This window comes from Triturus cristatus, chromosome 8 (assembly GCF_964204655.1).
Source record: "Triturus cristatus chromosome 8, aTriCri1.1, whole genome shotgun sequence".
NCBI lineage: Eukaryota > Metazoa > Chordata > Amphibia > Caudata > Salamandridae > Triturus > Triturus cristatus.
The window spans coordinates 1670253744-1670267644 of record NC_140591.1 but is presented as its reverse complement, the minus strand read 5'-3'; the positions used below and the strand labels follow the sequence as shown (position 1 = coordinate 1670267644).

Here is a 13901-nt window from a genome sequence, read left to right as displayed (position 1 = left end):
GACTTTTTAATATCGATGGAACTAAATATCGTGTAAAAAATATCTAATGTAAAAAATATCGAAATTGTTAATACTGATGTTAAAAATATCGTTTTTTCTTGTTTAATTATATTTCGATGTAAGTGATATCGTTAGTAAGAATATCGACATTGTATGTTTAGTTAATATTTTTAAGTTGTTTGTTTGTATAAATTGTTGAAATGTATATAATATTAAAAATATGTATATTGTTTTAGGAGTGGGATGTTGGTTTATAGGGGATAAGGGTGGGCAGTGTTTTAATTTTTTTAATTTTTTTTGTAATATTTTATTAAATTTAATTAGAAATATTGAATTTAATTTTACATTTTATATTTAATTTTAGGGGCGGGTTTTAGGGGATAAGGGTGGGGAGTGTTTTATAAATGTTTATTTATTTTGGAATATTTTATAAAATTTATTTAGAAATTTTGAATTAAATTTTGAAATTTATATTTCATTTTAGTAGCGGGATGTTGGGTTATAGGGGATAAGGGTGGGGAGTGTTTTAAAAATGTTTATTTATTTTGGAATATTTTATAAAATTTATTTAGAAATTTTGAATTAAATTTTGAAATTTATATTTCATTTTAGGAGCGGGATGTTGGGTTATAGGGGATAAGGGTGGGGAGTGTTTTAAAAATGTTTATTTATTTTGGAATATTTTATAAATTTTATTTAGAAATTTTGAATTAAATTTAGAATTTTATATTTAAATTTAGGAGCGGGATGTTGGGTTATAGGGGATAAGGGTGGGGAGTGTTTTAAAAATGTTTATGTATTTTGGAATATTTTATAAAATTTATCTATACATTTAGAAATAAATTTAGAATTTTATATTTAATTTTAGCAGTGGGATGTTGTGTTATAGGGCATAAGGGTGGGGAGTGTTTTAAAAAAAAATTTGTTGTAATATTTTGTAAAATTTTATTAGAAATATTGAATTACTTTTTGATTCTTATATTTAATTTTAGGAGTGGGATGTTGGGTTATAGGGGATAAGGGTGGGGAGTGTTTAAAAATATTTTGTAATATTTTATTTAGAAATATTTAATTCAATTTTGAATTTTATATTTGATTTTAGGAGCTGGATGTTGAGTTATAGGGGATAAGGATGGGGAGTGTTTTAAAAATGTTTATTTATTTTGGAATATTTTATAAAATTTAATTAGAAATATTGAATTAAATTTTGAATTTTATATTTATTTTTAGGAGTGGGAGGTTGGGTTATAGCGGATAAGGGTGGGGCGTGTTTAAAAAACATTTTTTTGTTGTAATATTTTTAAAAATGTATTTAGAAAAATTGAAATAAATTTTGAATTTTATATTTAATTTTATGAGGTGGATGTTGGGTTATAGGGGATACGGGTGGGGAGTGTTTAAAAAAAAATATTATATTTTGTAAGATTTTATGAAATGTAATTAGAAATATTTAAGTACATTAAGAATTTTATATTTAATTTTAGGAGTGGGATGTTGGGTTATAGGGGATAAGGGTGGGGAGTGTTTTACATTTTTTTTTAAATTTGTAATATTGAGTAATTTTTTAGTAATAATAATATATTCAAATTAAAAATATTTTTTTAATTTTAGGATTGGGGAGTTGGATTTATAGAGGATAAGGGTGGGTAGTGTTTTATTAAGAAATTGAACTAATGATTGATAAAAAAATGTTTTTGATATATTTATAATTATATATTTATATTGCACCTACCCTAACTAAATACATATTGGAGTGGGAAGAGTAACTAAAGAGTAATTAAGTTCAGTGTCCAGCACCTACACTAATTAAATATAGATTGGAGATAGAATAGTAAATTAATTAAGGTTAGTGTCCAGCACCTACCCTAATTAAATATATATTGGAGTGGGAATAGTAAATTAATTAAGTTCAGTGTCCAGCACTTATCTTAATTAAATATAGACTGGAGTGGGAATAGTAAATCAATTAAGTTTAGTGTCCAGCACCTACACCAATTAAATATAGACTGGAGTGAGAATAGTAAATTAATTTAGGTTAGTGTCCAGCACCTACACCAATTATATATAGAGTGGAGTGAGAATAGTAAATTAATTAAGTTCAGTGTCCAGCATCTACTCAAATTAAATATATGTTGGAGTGGGAATTTTAAATTAATTAAGTTTAGTGTCCAGTAGTTACCCTAATTAAATATAGACTGGAGTGGGAATAGTAAATTAATTAAGTTCAGTGTCCAGCACCTACCCTAATTAAATATAGATTGGAGTGAGAATAGTAAATTAATTAAGGTTAGTGTCCAGCACCTACACCAATTATATATAGAGTGGAGTGAGAATAGTAAATTAATTAAGTTCAGTGTCCAGCACCTACCCTAATTAAATATAGATTGGAGAGAGAATAGTAAATTAATTAAGTTTATGTCCAGCACCTACAACAATTATATATAGACTGGAGTGAGAATAGTAAATTAATTAAGTTCAGTGTCCAGCATCTACTCAGATTAAATATATATTGGATTGGAAATTTTAAATTAATTAAGTTTAGTGTCCAGCAGTTACCCTATTAAATATAGACTGGAGTGGGAATAGTAATTTAATTAAGTTCAGTGTCCAGCATCTACCCTAATTAAATATAGATTGGAGTGAGAATAGTAAATTAATTAAGGTTAGTGTCCAGCACCTACCCTAATTAAATATATATTGGAGTGGGAATAGTAAATTAATTAAGTTCAGTGTCCAGCACTTATCTTAATTAAATATAGACTGGAGTGGGAATAGTAAAGTAATTAAGTTTAGTGTCCAGCACCTACACCAATTTAGGTGCCGATTCGGATCCTGGAAAAATTTTCCCCGTACGACTCGTATCCGGTCTTTTTACCGTACGAATCGTACAAGTAGCGTACAAACTGCCAAGTACGATTCGCATGGGAAAAACTCCATACGAATCACATCTGGAACATTTCCCCACACGTCCTCGGGTCGGAAATTGTGTCCGACACATCCCCGGACGATTTACCGTACGAATCGGAAAAATGAAGTCCGACCGCGCTAGTACGATCACCCCCGTCCTTTCGATTTCACAACTGTATGCAAAAAACACCATACGGACCGAACTCCCACAGCAAGCATGAAGACACGTGCCCGCATACGCGCCGAACACCCCACCACAGACCCCGCATGTACGCGCAAAATGCCCCCCGGCCGCGGATGTACGCGCCGAACCCCCACCCGTGTATGTACGGACCGTACCCCCACCCCACCCGTGTATGTACGGACCGTACCCCCACCCCACCAGTGTATGTACGGACCGTACCCCCACCCGTGTATCAATGGAGCGTACCCCCACCCCACCCGTGTATGTACGGACCGTACCCCCACCCGTGTATGAATGGAGCGTACCAACACCCCACCAGTGTATGTACGGACCGTACCCCCACCCCACCAGTGTATGTACGGACCGTACCCCCACCCCACCCATGTATGTACGGACCGTACCCCCACCCCACCAGTGTATGTACGGACCGTACCCCCACCCGTGTATGAATGGAGCATACCAACACCCCACCAGTGTATGTACGGACCGTACCCCCACCCCACCAGTATATGTACGGACCGTACCCCCACCCGTGTATGAATGGAGCGTACCCCCACCCCACCGTGTATGTACAGACCGAACCCCCACCCCACCAGTGTATGTACGGACCGTACCCCCTCCCGTGTATGAATGGAGCGTACCAACACCCCACCAGTGTATGTACGGACCGTACCCCCACCCCACCAGTGTATGTACGGACCATACCCACACCCGTGTATGTACGCACCGAACCCCCACCCGTGTATGAATGGAGCGTACCAACACCCCACCAGTGTACGTACGGACCGAACCCCCACCCCACCAGTGTATGTACGGACCGTACCCCCACCCCACCAGTGTATGTACGGACCGTACCCCCACCCGTGTATGTACGGACCCTACACCCAGCCCCCCTTGTATGTACCGTGCGAAACACCACCACCGATGGACGGTGCGGACCAACACCCTGTCCGTGTTCGTACGCACCCTACCCCAGGCCCACACACCAGCACACTCACCCAACATCGGGCATGTACGAGTCGTACTAAGCCATAGCAAAGGACAGCACTGTACAACAACATGGCCCATATACGCACTGTACAGAGGCTAAAAACACTCCTACTGAACCAGAACTAACCAAAAAAACACAAGGACAGTCAATCCGAGGCACACAACACCACAAAACATATCCAACAAGGCCAAAGACATCCTATACACTGACCTGCAACTGACAAACAGATAAACAAAGGCCCAAACCACTACCACTCCTTATAACACACCCACCCAAAGTTCAAACACAGCCACACCCACAAATGGACCAATAAAAAGGCCCAACACACACAAACCATGATCCTTTGCAACAGTTCCACTGCTGCCAGACCCCAGAGACAACGCACTGCACCATACTTCAACCATCAATACACCTTACACTTGCACTCCTTCACACAACCACCATCACAAACACACCCTCATCACATTCACACACACACACCTGCACACCCACAACCATCCACACCCACACCCATCCACCCCCCCACCCCCACAACCATCCACACCCACACCCCACACCATGCCCACCAACAAGAATCCAAAGTTCACAAAGGACGAGCTGGAGTCCCTTGTCGACGAAATCATCAGAGTCGAGCCACAGCTCTTTGGAACATTGGTCAGACGGACCAGCATATCAGAAAAAACTGTCATGTGGGAGAGGATAGTCAATTCCGTGAATGCTGTTGGGTCCACCAGAAGGACCAGGCATGAGTGCCAAGCCAGGTGGTACGATCTGCGGAGGATGGTCCGCCGCAAAATGACGGACGAGCACAACCAGGCCAACATCACTGGAGGAGGGCCGTCCCGCAGACCGGTACACTACCATCCCTGGGAGGAGAAGGTGATGACCACGCTGGAGCCGTTGGCATGTGACGGACTAGAAGGAGTCCGAGAGCCTGGTGAGTACACAGACAACTCACCTCACATGGGGGGAACGCCATATACAACCCAAATACAAATCATGCACGCAACCCCCCCAAAGCCAGCACCGGACACAGCCACACTCCAAAAACACACACATGCCACTAGCGCCTCCATGCCCCATGCCCCAAGCAAGGCCATGCCAAGTCACAGGCCACACAAAACACCAACACAAGACAGGATGTCCCCGATGCCAGGAGGGTGGGCCTCAAAACTAACATACAGCAACTCTGAAGCACACAACAATGCCCTCAGCCCATATGGCTTAGGGCACAGCCATACCAACAGTGTGTCCCCACACAGTACTGTTTTGCCTGCTAATGGTGGCCGCGTTGCAGGACGACATGGGTATGAAGGCACAATTTGCACATAACAGCAGCCAATGAAGATGCAGCACACTGAAAGAGTGTCAGCACACACCGCCACAGCAGCAGCGCAGACTCAGACACTCCGCCCAATGGGTGCCCGCAGAGAAGAAACAAACCCACATGAACAAGCCAATGGCCTTTGCAAGACCTGCAAACTGTGTGTGCCCAGGAAGCTGGGCTGAGGTGACAGAGGGTGACACACAGAGGGAGGGAGAGGGGCAGAGAGAGGGACACAGACAGAGGTGGACACAGGGAGACAGACAGAGGGAGGGAGGAGGCTGACCGAGGGAGGGAGAAGGGGAGACAGAGGGAGACGGACAGAGGGAGGAGGCTGACAGAGGGAGGGAGAAGGGGAGACAGAGGGAGACGGACAGAGGGAGGAGGCTGATAGAGGGAGGGAGAAAGGGAGACGGACAGAGGGAGGAGGCTGATAGAGGGAGGGAGAAAGGGAGACGGACAGAGGGAGGAGGCTGATAGAGGGAGGGAGAAAGGGAGACGGACAGAGGGAGGAGGCTGATAGAGGGAGGGAGAAAGGGAGATGGACAGAGGGAGGAGGCTGACAGAGGGAGGGAGAAAGGGAGATTGAGGGAGATGAACAGTGGGAGGAGGCTGACAGAGGGAGGGAGAAAGGGAGACGGACAGAGGGAGGAGGCTGACAGAGGGAGGGAGAAAGGGAGATAGAGGGAGACAGACAGTGGGAGGAGGCTGACAGAGGGAGGGAGAAAGGGAGACGGACAGAGGGAGGAGGCGGACAGAGGGAGGGAGAAAGGGAGACGGACAGAGGGAGGAGGCTGACAGAGGGAGGGAGAAAGGGAGATGGACAGAGGGAGGAGGCTGACAGAGGGAGGGAGAAAGGGAGACGGACAGAGGGAGGAGGCTGACAGAGGGAGGGAGAAAGGGAGATGGACAGAGGAAGGAGGCTGACAGAGGGAGGGAGAAAGGGAGACGAACAGAGGGAGGAGGCTAATAGAGGGAGGGAGAAAGGGAGACGGACAGAGGGAGGAGGCTGACAGAGGGAGGGAGAAAGGGAGATAGAGGGAGACCAAATCACCCTTGGGTGGTGTGGCCATGTCCGCTCGTCAGCAGGTGGACTGTGTGCATGTAGACAAGGTTTGGCAGTGCCTTAACCCCCCCTTCTACCTTTGATAAACACTAGGCCATGTGTCAATCTGTGCACGAGTACATCCGTGCTGCAGGCACAAACAGAACCTTACACCCAGTATACCTACCCACTGTGTTCGTCAGAACCCTGTCACAAATTGTAAAGTTACCTACCTGCATTCTCAAATAGCATGGAAAATACACCATTTGGCCACGTACAGTGCAACACGTAAGGCGGCTCTGCATGGCTTGCTACGCCCGCTCACTACACTGCTGACTGCGTTCACTAAATATGCATCAACTAAGATTGTGTCACACATAGGTAAAGTGTCGAAAGCTGTGGCCAAGGGACATACCCATGCACAAGTGCACTGTGTGAGGAATGCTAGCCAAATCCAACCACCCTGAGGAACTGTGCCAAATCAAAAAAGAATGAAACATGGATGTCGCATGTAACACAATTAACACTGTCTCTCTCACACACAGGTCAACGTCGTCGATCTCCCCCCAACACTGGGGGGGAAGACTCACAGGACCAGGCTCTGCGTGAAGAGGACCCCACCGCCAGCGATGACTCTCACCACTCCGTAGATGACCCAGACCAACCTGGCCCCTCTGGTGTCCAACCACCTGCAGCACCTGCGTCAGGTACAACTGTGCCAACCACCACCCCCATTCCTGCCACATCCCAGGAGACACCCAGGAGCCCTGCCCGCACACAACAATGCAGCCAGTCTGTCCAGGAGGGACAAGGGACTTCGAGCACCCAGGAGGAGGCAGGCGACACCGCAAATGCCATCCCTCAGGGGTCCCGGAGACTCGATGTGCCCACAACGGCAGGCCAGGCGCAAGTGGGCAGGGGTGGTGGGAGTGGAGGACGGCGGAGGCCCGAACCTGCCCAGTTGGCTCAGGACCCAGCTATGGCACACGTCAGAACCATCCTGGACGCATACCGGCGTGACTCCAGAGGCATCGCCCAGGTAGTGGAGACCCTCAATGAGATGAAGGCCCTGCAGGTTGAGCATCATGCCAGGATGGAGGCAAGACATGCAGAGCACTCTGTGGTGCACAGGGACATGAGCCAATCCCTCCGTCAGATCGCCCAAAGCCTGGCAAACCCTCCCTGTGCCAGCAGGCGTAGAGCAGCACCAGCCCCAGGGAGGGAGGAGGAGGAGGAATCATCTACACGGAGCGGCCCTTGCACCGTCAAGCCAGGCATCTGAGGGTCCCCGCAGGAAGGTGGGTCATCCACGCAAAAGAGAGAGAGAGTCAGCGGAACATCACCATCTCCCAGGTCACCTGGCCTGGCACCTGGCTCCATGGCCCAACAGCAGTACAGCAGCAAAGGACATTCTCTGCCACATGGACTTGCTGGTCACTGTCTGACCAATGTTGACAAAGACTGTGGCACAGACTCTGATGACTGTCAATGGCAAGGACACCAACTCTCCCTGTGAACTTTGGATTCTACACTCCCGCCAAGCACCTCTTGTCACCCCCACCAATCACGTACCCCAGCACTAATAAAATTCATCACAATCGCAAGATGATGCCGTCATTTTGCATTATTCCACTACATGTGTGTGTTGTAAAGTCAAACCATGCCTGATTTCTGAATTAACTGCGAACCACCATACCCTGGGGTCTGAGTCTGGCACAGGACACACATGGGTCACAACGTACCATCCAAGACAGACATGGAGCACCATACTCACCCGTGATGGGCCCAACCAGCTGAGGGGGTGCCCGCACAACTGTGCCCACAGTCCTATTTAGAAGAGCAACAGTCATGCGCAGAGGTCAGGGATCATGTGGAGTGTCCTGGGGTGGGAGTCCCAGGTATGTGTAGACACGTGGCAGAACCATGTCCTGCATGCTTGAGTCAGGTGGATGTGGCGAATGGTGGGCCAGCCAAGGTTGGATGCATGGAGATGGCCCAATTGGGTGTTGGATCACAGTGCCACGAGGTTGTGTTGTGGGTGTGGGCTGCATCCTGAGGGTGTGCGTGGATTGAGAAGGTCATCCTGCAGCTGGCAGTGATCCACTCCCCCCATCTCTGTTGGACGTTGATGTGGCCTGGTCGCCGGATGTAGTAGCAGAGCTGTGCAGATGCACCCTGGATGTGGACAAGTATCATGGGATTTCTAACGCACATGTCCGTAGAGTGCAGGGTAGGAGTAGACACGGATGTCATAGTTGACCTGGGGGATGGTCTCCCTCTTGCCTTGAGGTGGATGGAACTGGGGATCTTGTGCATAATGCAGAGTGTGCTGCCGCATGAGGCACAGATGCTGCTGATCAGCATAGCACATGTCAGCAAGCAATCCATGATGGACACCAGCTCGTTTGCGTGGACGCTGGGTGCCCTTGCAGCAGGGCCTGCGTAGCATGCGCCATGTCAAGGAGCCAATGCCACAAGTAGCACACAAAGACAAGGATCTCAGGAAGGAACCATGCAAAAGGTGCATGTCAACGAAGGAATGTCTGGTTCAACATGGCACACACACACACAATGGATTCACATGCGGCACAGTGGCTGTCGTGGAGACTGACAGGCCACAAAACCTACACAGCCATGGACATCATGCACAAAACAGAATCTAATCCCTGACAAACAGCTTGCATCTTGCTACTCTACACATAGACTCATATGCACCATCTCTGAGAACAATGCCAGACATGCCGCATGCACAGTGGCAACAGACCACCATTGACAGAGATGAGGCACCTTGGAGGCAGAGGGACACCTTTATTACTCATGTGTGTCGGAATGCTAATGCTACTCTGTCAACACATACACAGGTCATGTGGATGAAGACGTGGGACCAACACTGGCACCCCCCTTAGCACCACAGATGCTGGAAATCCATGGCACTGGCACACAAGTGACGGGTTACAGCTAAACACCCCCTGCTGCTCACGGAGAGCCTGCTATACACCATTGAGCCCCTAATGGGGAATTCACACAACATGTCAACCCGGTGCAACCCGTATGTTTCCGAGGCGAGTGTCACACACATTGATGGCTCCATCACAATCCCATTACAGATGACTGTCACCAAGTCTGACCATCAATTCAGGTGAATTCTGCTCAAGGTCATGTGCCCCATGGTGATTCTACATGTATGCAAAGTAACCAAACATGAACAGGAGCAGTGCACACACATTCAAAACAAATACCACTCCCAAAAAGCCGTGCTGCATCCCTTACCCGAAGGAGATTTTCAAACTTGTCCGTGCATGTAACGCTGATTCAGCACATGTTGCTGTGATCATGAGGAATAGCAGGAGCACAACAATGCCACCAGCAGACAGCATGCGCAAGTACCTGTGGATGGGAGACACACCAGAAGTCAGCCAAAAGAAGTACATCCGCATGCATGTGCATGTACTCGACACGTATTAGGTTGTCAACATGCTAGGTGACAATGATGACTCAGGAAAAACATTCTTCTATTGCACCATTACTCGAGTGACACATCCAAACACACCTGAGACTCACTTAGAAGACATGCAGATGGACACACACATTGCAACACATGCCACACACAGCCCAATGCGTGCACACTCAGACACTGGAACTCACCACTAAGCAAAGAAGTCGCGTATGAGCCGACTCCGCATGTCCTCCGCAGCCTCCTCCTCCTCCACATCACTTGCCTCGTGCCCAAGCCCTTCATCCTCCATGGGTGGATGGTCCTGCTCATCTGGATCCAGGATGAGTGGCACAGCTTTCTCCACTGCCATGTTGTGCAGCATGCAGCACACGAGGAATATCTTGCAGACCTTCACCGGTGCATATGGGAGTGCGCCACCGGTCTTGTGGAGGCAACGGAATCGGCTCTTCAGGAGGCCAAACGTCCTCTCTATCACTTGCCTGGTCCGCCCATGGGCGTTGTTGTAGCGGTGATCGGCAGCCGTGCTGGGGTTGCGGAGAGGCGTGATCAGCCATGGCATGTTGGGATAGCCAGCGTCCCCTACATGGAAACATCATGGACAAGAGTGGGTCAGGAGAAGCAGTAAGACAGGAAGATGACGTTAAATACAGGACTGGCAGAGTATACCCACCAACAATGCATGCTCGTTCGTTGCGCAGCTGCAGCATCATTTCAGGCACCCTGCGACGCCTCATGATGTACGCATCGTGTGCTGATCCTGGAAAACGAGCACAGACATGTGAAATCACCATGTTGGCAAGACACACCGCAAGGGCATTAATGGAGTGGTAATGCTTGCGGTTACGGAAGGCTACCTCCTGTGCCTGTGGTGGTACCAAAGCCACATGTGTTCCATCTATGGACCCAATGACATGGGGCATCCCTCCCAGGGCATAGAACTCATGCTTGACAGCTGTCAACTGCTCAGGAGTTGGGAATTTTATGAACTCATCAAGGTGCTCTAACATGGATTCTAAAAAATCATGCAGAGCACGGCTTAACATGGTTTGGGACATCCCACTCACATGGGCAATGGTATGTTGAAAGGTACCCGTGGCCAAGAAATGTAGGGCTGCCATCACCTTCACCTTGGGTGTCAGCGCACCAGGATACCTGTATAGCGGTTGGAGGTGTGCTGCCAGCCGTGTCGTCAAGTCCTCAATCAAACGTTGGGGAAGCGGTAGCGGTGTATACAGTCATTTTCCCGCATGTCAGCCAAGTCCGGATTTGCTCGAGGGAGAGGCGGAGCCCTGCAGTGAATTAGAAGGGACAACGAAGAGTGAGTACAGTACACCACCAATGTCAATGTACTGAGCACATGGTCAACAGGCAATACACATATGCTACATACAGAGTCAGGTCTGTGCAATATGTCCTGGACACGTATGCCAGCCATGTGACACTCCTACCAAGAGACAGCTCCAAACGTTTATTCTCAACCTCATAATGCCATGCCATGAAACTAGCTATGGGCCAGTGTAAGTGAGCAGGCAGACGCATTACAGGAGTTACAGACAACCAAATATGTGCAGAGGAAGGAGGTTTATTGTACAGACAGGTTGCGGAACACTAGAGGCACAGGTCACATGTAATAGAAAAATGACAGACCACACACCTTGCCATGACGGATTACATTTCAAGAATGATCCCACATACATTGAGAGTATGCAGATATGTCCTTGTTGTGAAACTCCGTGTCGATGCATACACACACACCATACGTCGGATTCCACATGTGGCGTGGTATGCGTAACACTGTGCCATGGCCATCTACACACAGACACATGTTGGTTGCAGCAACTGCAGATGCATTTGACCAAACATCTACAGCAAGCTAATGGGAACACACGACACATACATGACATAGTCACATCGTGCAACGCGGGTAGTCACATGTCAGGTGTGAAAACCCCTGTAGCTGGCATCAGGGGACAGTTGCGTGTGTTGTTGACTGTGCCATGGCAGTGACGCTTTTCACAAGTGTTCTGTACTGCATGCACACATGTCAAAGGAGTGAAGGGGATGTCTGGCACATACTCCACCATCACACATGACATCTGTACAAATCTCATCATACATCTATTGCCTTCACAACTCAGGAGTAATGTGCCACATTTTACAGCCTGACACACCTGTGCCCCACACATGTAGTACTGCACAGACAATGCCTTGATGTCCAGCCTTGGACAAGTATGTCAGCTCTATTCCTTTCTGTGTGCTGCCTGTCACCACTGTCAGGTGTGAAATGCACCGTACATGCGCTCTGAGGGCGTGTGTATGTTCCCCATCACTATGGGAGTGCTGCCGTAGGCCTACCCATAGTGAAACGGCCCATACACGCGTGTGTACGGGGCGTATCACTATGGGTACGCATACGCGAGCAAAGCCATAGTGAAACGGGCCGCACACGCGCGTGTACGGGGCGTATCACTATGGGTACGCATACGCGAGCAAAGCCATAGTGAAACGGCTCGTACACGCGCGTGTACGGCCCGTTTCATTATGGCTTTGCTCGCGTATGCGTACCCATAGTGATACGCCCCGTACACGCGCGTGTACGGGCCGTTTCACTATGGCTTTGCTCGCGTATGTGTACCCATAGTGATACGCCCCGTACATGTGCGTGTACGGGCCGTTTCTATGCATGTGGGGTGCCCTAGGGCCCTGGAACTCACCGTACCTGTGTGTGAATGTCCAAATTACATAGGGGACACATGAGGGACAAGTATAAAGCCCTACATGCATGCTGGTTGTCATGGAGACCGAGTTTAAAGTTTGAATTTTTTTCATCAGGTGCCCAGCTAAAGTCGGTTTGAAAGAATCTACATTGTTGCAAAGTGGTTGTTGAGTTGACATCATGCTCAATAAAAAAAAAGAGCAAAGCCACTGACTGTGGTAGGTTTAAAGGGATTGGAGGAAACATAGGATGCAAATGTGAGTGACCAATCACTCTGTACTCCTGTGAATGAAACAGGGCAGCAAGGTAGATATAAGGCATCCAGGTCCCATGAGAGAGCACTTACCTGCACATCCTTTGATTCAACTACACTGCTGCTGCTCTTGAATCCTCTGGCACCATGTCCAGGTCTGTGGAGAGGGCCCAGCCTTTCACCCAGGAGGAGAACCAAGCCCTGCTGGATGTGATCCTCCCACAGTACCCCATGCTGTATGGTCGACCAGGGGTTCAGGTGAGTGCTGAGTCCACTAGCAAAGACTGTGCCCCTTTTTTGTGACTGTGACTTCTGCCATTGTGTCCAGGTGTAACACACATGCAATGTACTGTACGGTGGGTCCCGGGTGGGGGAATGCCTAATGTCTCCCAGCCAGAGCATGCTGTGGTGCATGTCTGCTCTCCTCACTTGCATTGTGTGTAATGTGACAATCACTGCATGTGGCATTACACATTCTGCCTGTCTAATCCTCCTGGGAATGTTGTTACTACAGTCCTCATGTGAATCTGTGGTCCCCCCAGTGTGACAGGTGGCAGTACCCACAGATGTGTGTTTGTTTAGTGTACATGTGCTGAGAGTGTCCAAAAGATGTGTTTGTCCACTGGACATTGGTGTGTGTGTGTGTAAGTCCCCTGTCATGTGGGTGAGTGCATATGTCGAGTGTAGCACCCCAGCTGAATGAGGGATGGATATACCCTGCCCATCTGATGTGAGCAGGGAGCAGTGCTGTGTGTCTGCGGTGATGGGCCAGCCCCACACCTGTGACACCCCCCAGTCTAGTGGCACATGTGCAGAGTGAGGTGTGTAGCTGCAGTTGTCAATGGCAGGTGATTGTCCTGTGGCTGTGTGTGTCTGTGTACTCTGCTGAGGGCGCCTCAGTGGCCTGTGGCACGTGACTGCTTTGAGGTGCTGCACATAATCCTGGTGTCGCTTGTGATGCAAAGTGTGAGCCTGGATGATTGATTGTGTCGTACCCCTCATGCCACCTGTGTACTCTACAATG

General features: G+C 48.2%; 1 protein-coding gene across 1 annotated transcript in view; it reads left to right on the top strand.

The window, feature by feature from the left end:
* The window catches only part of LOC146808549 (extracellular calcium-sensing receptor-like), a 176258-nt gene that overhangs the window by 67913 nt on the left and 94444 nt on the right, over positions 1-13901 (top strand). The window lies entirely within an intron of this gene.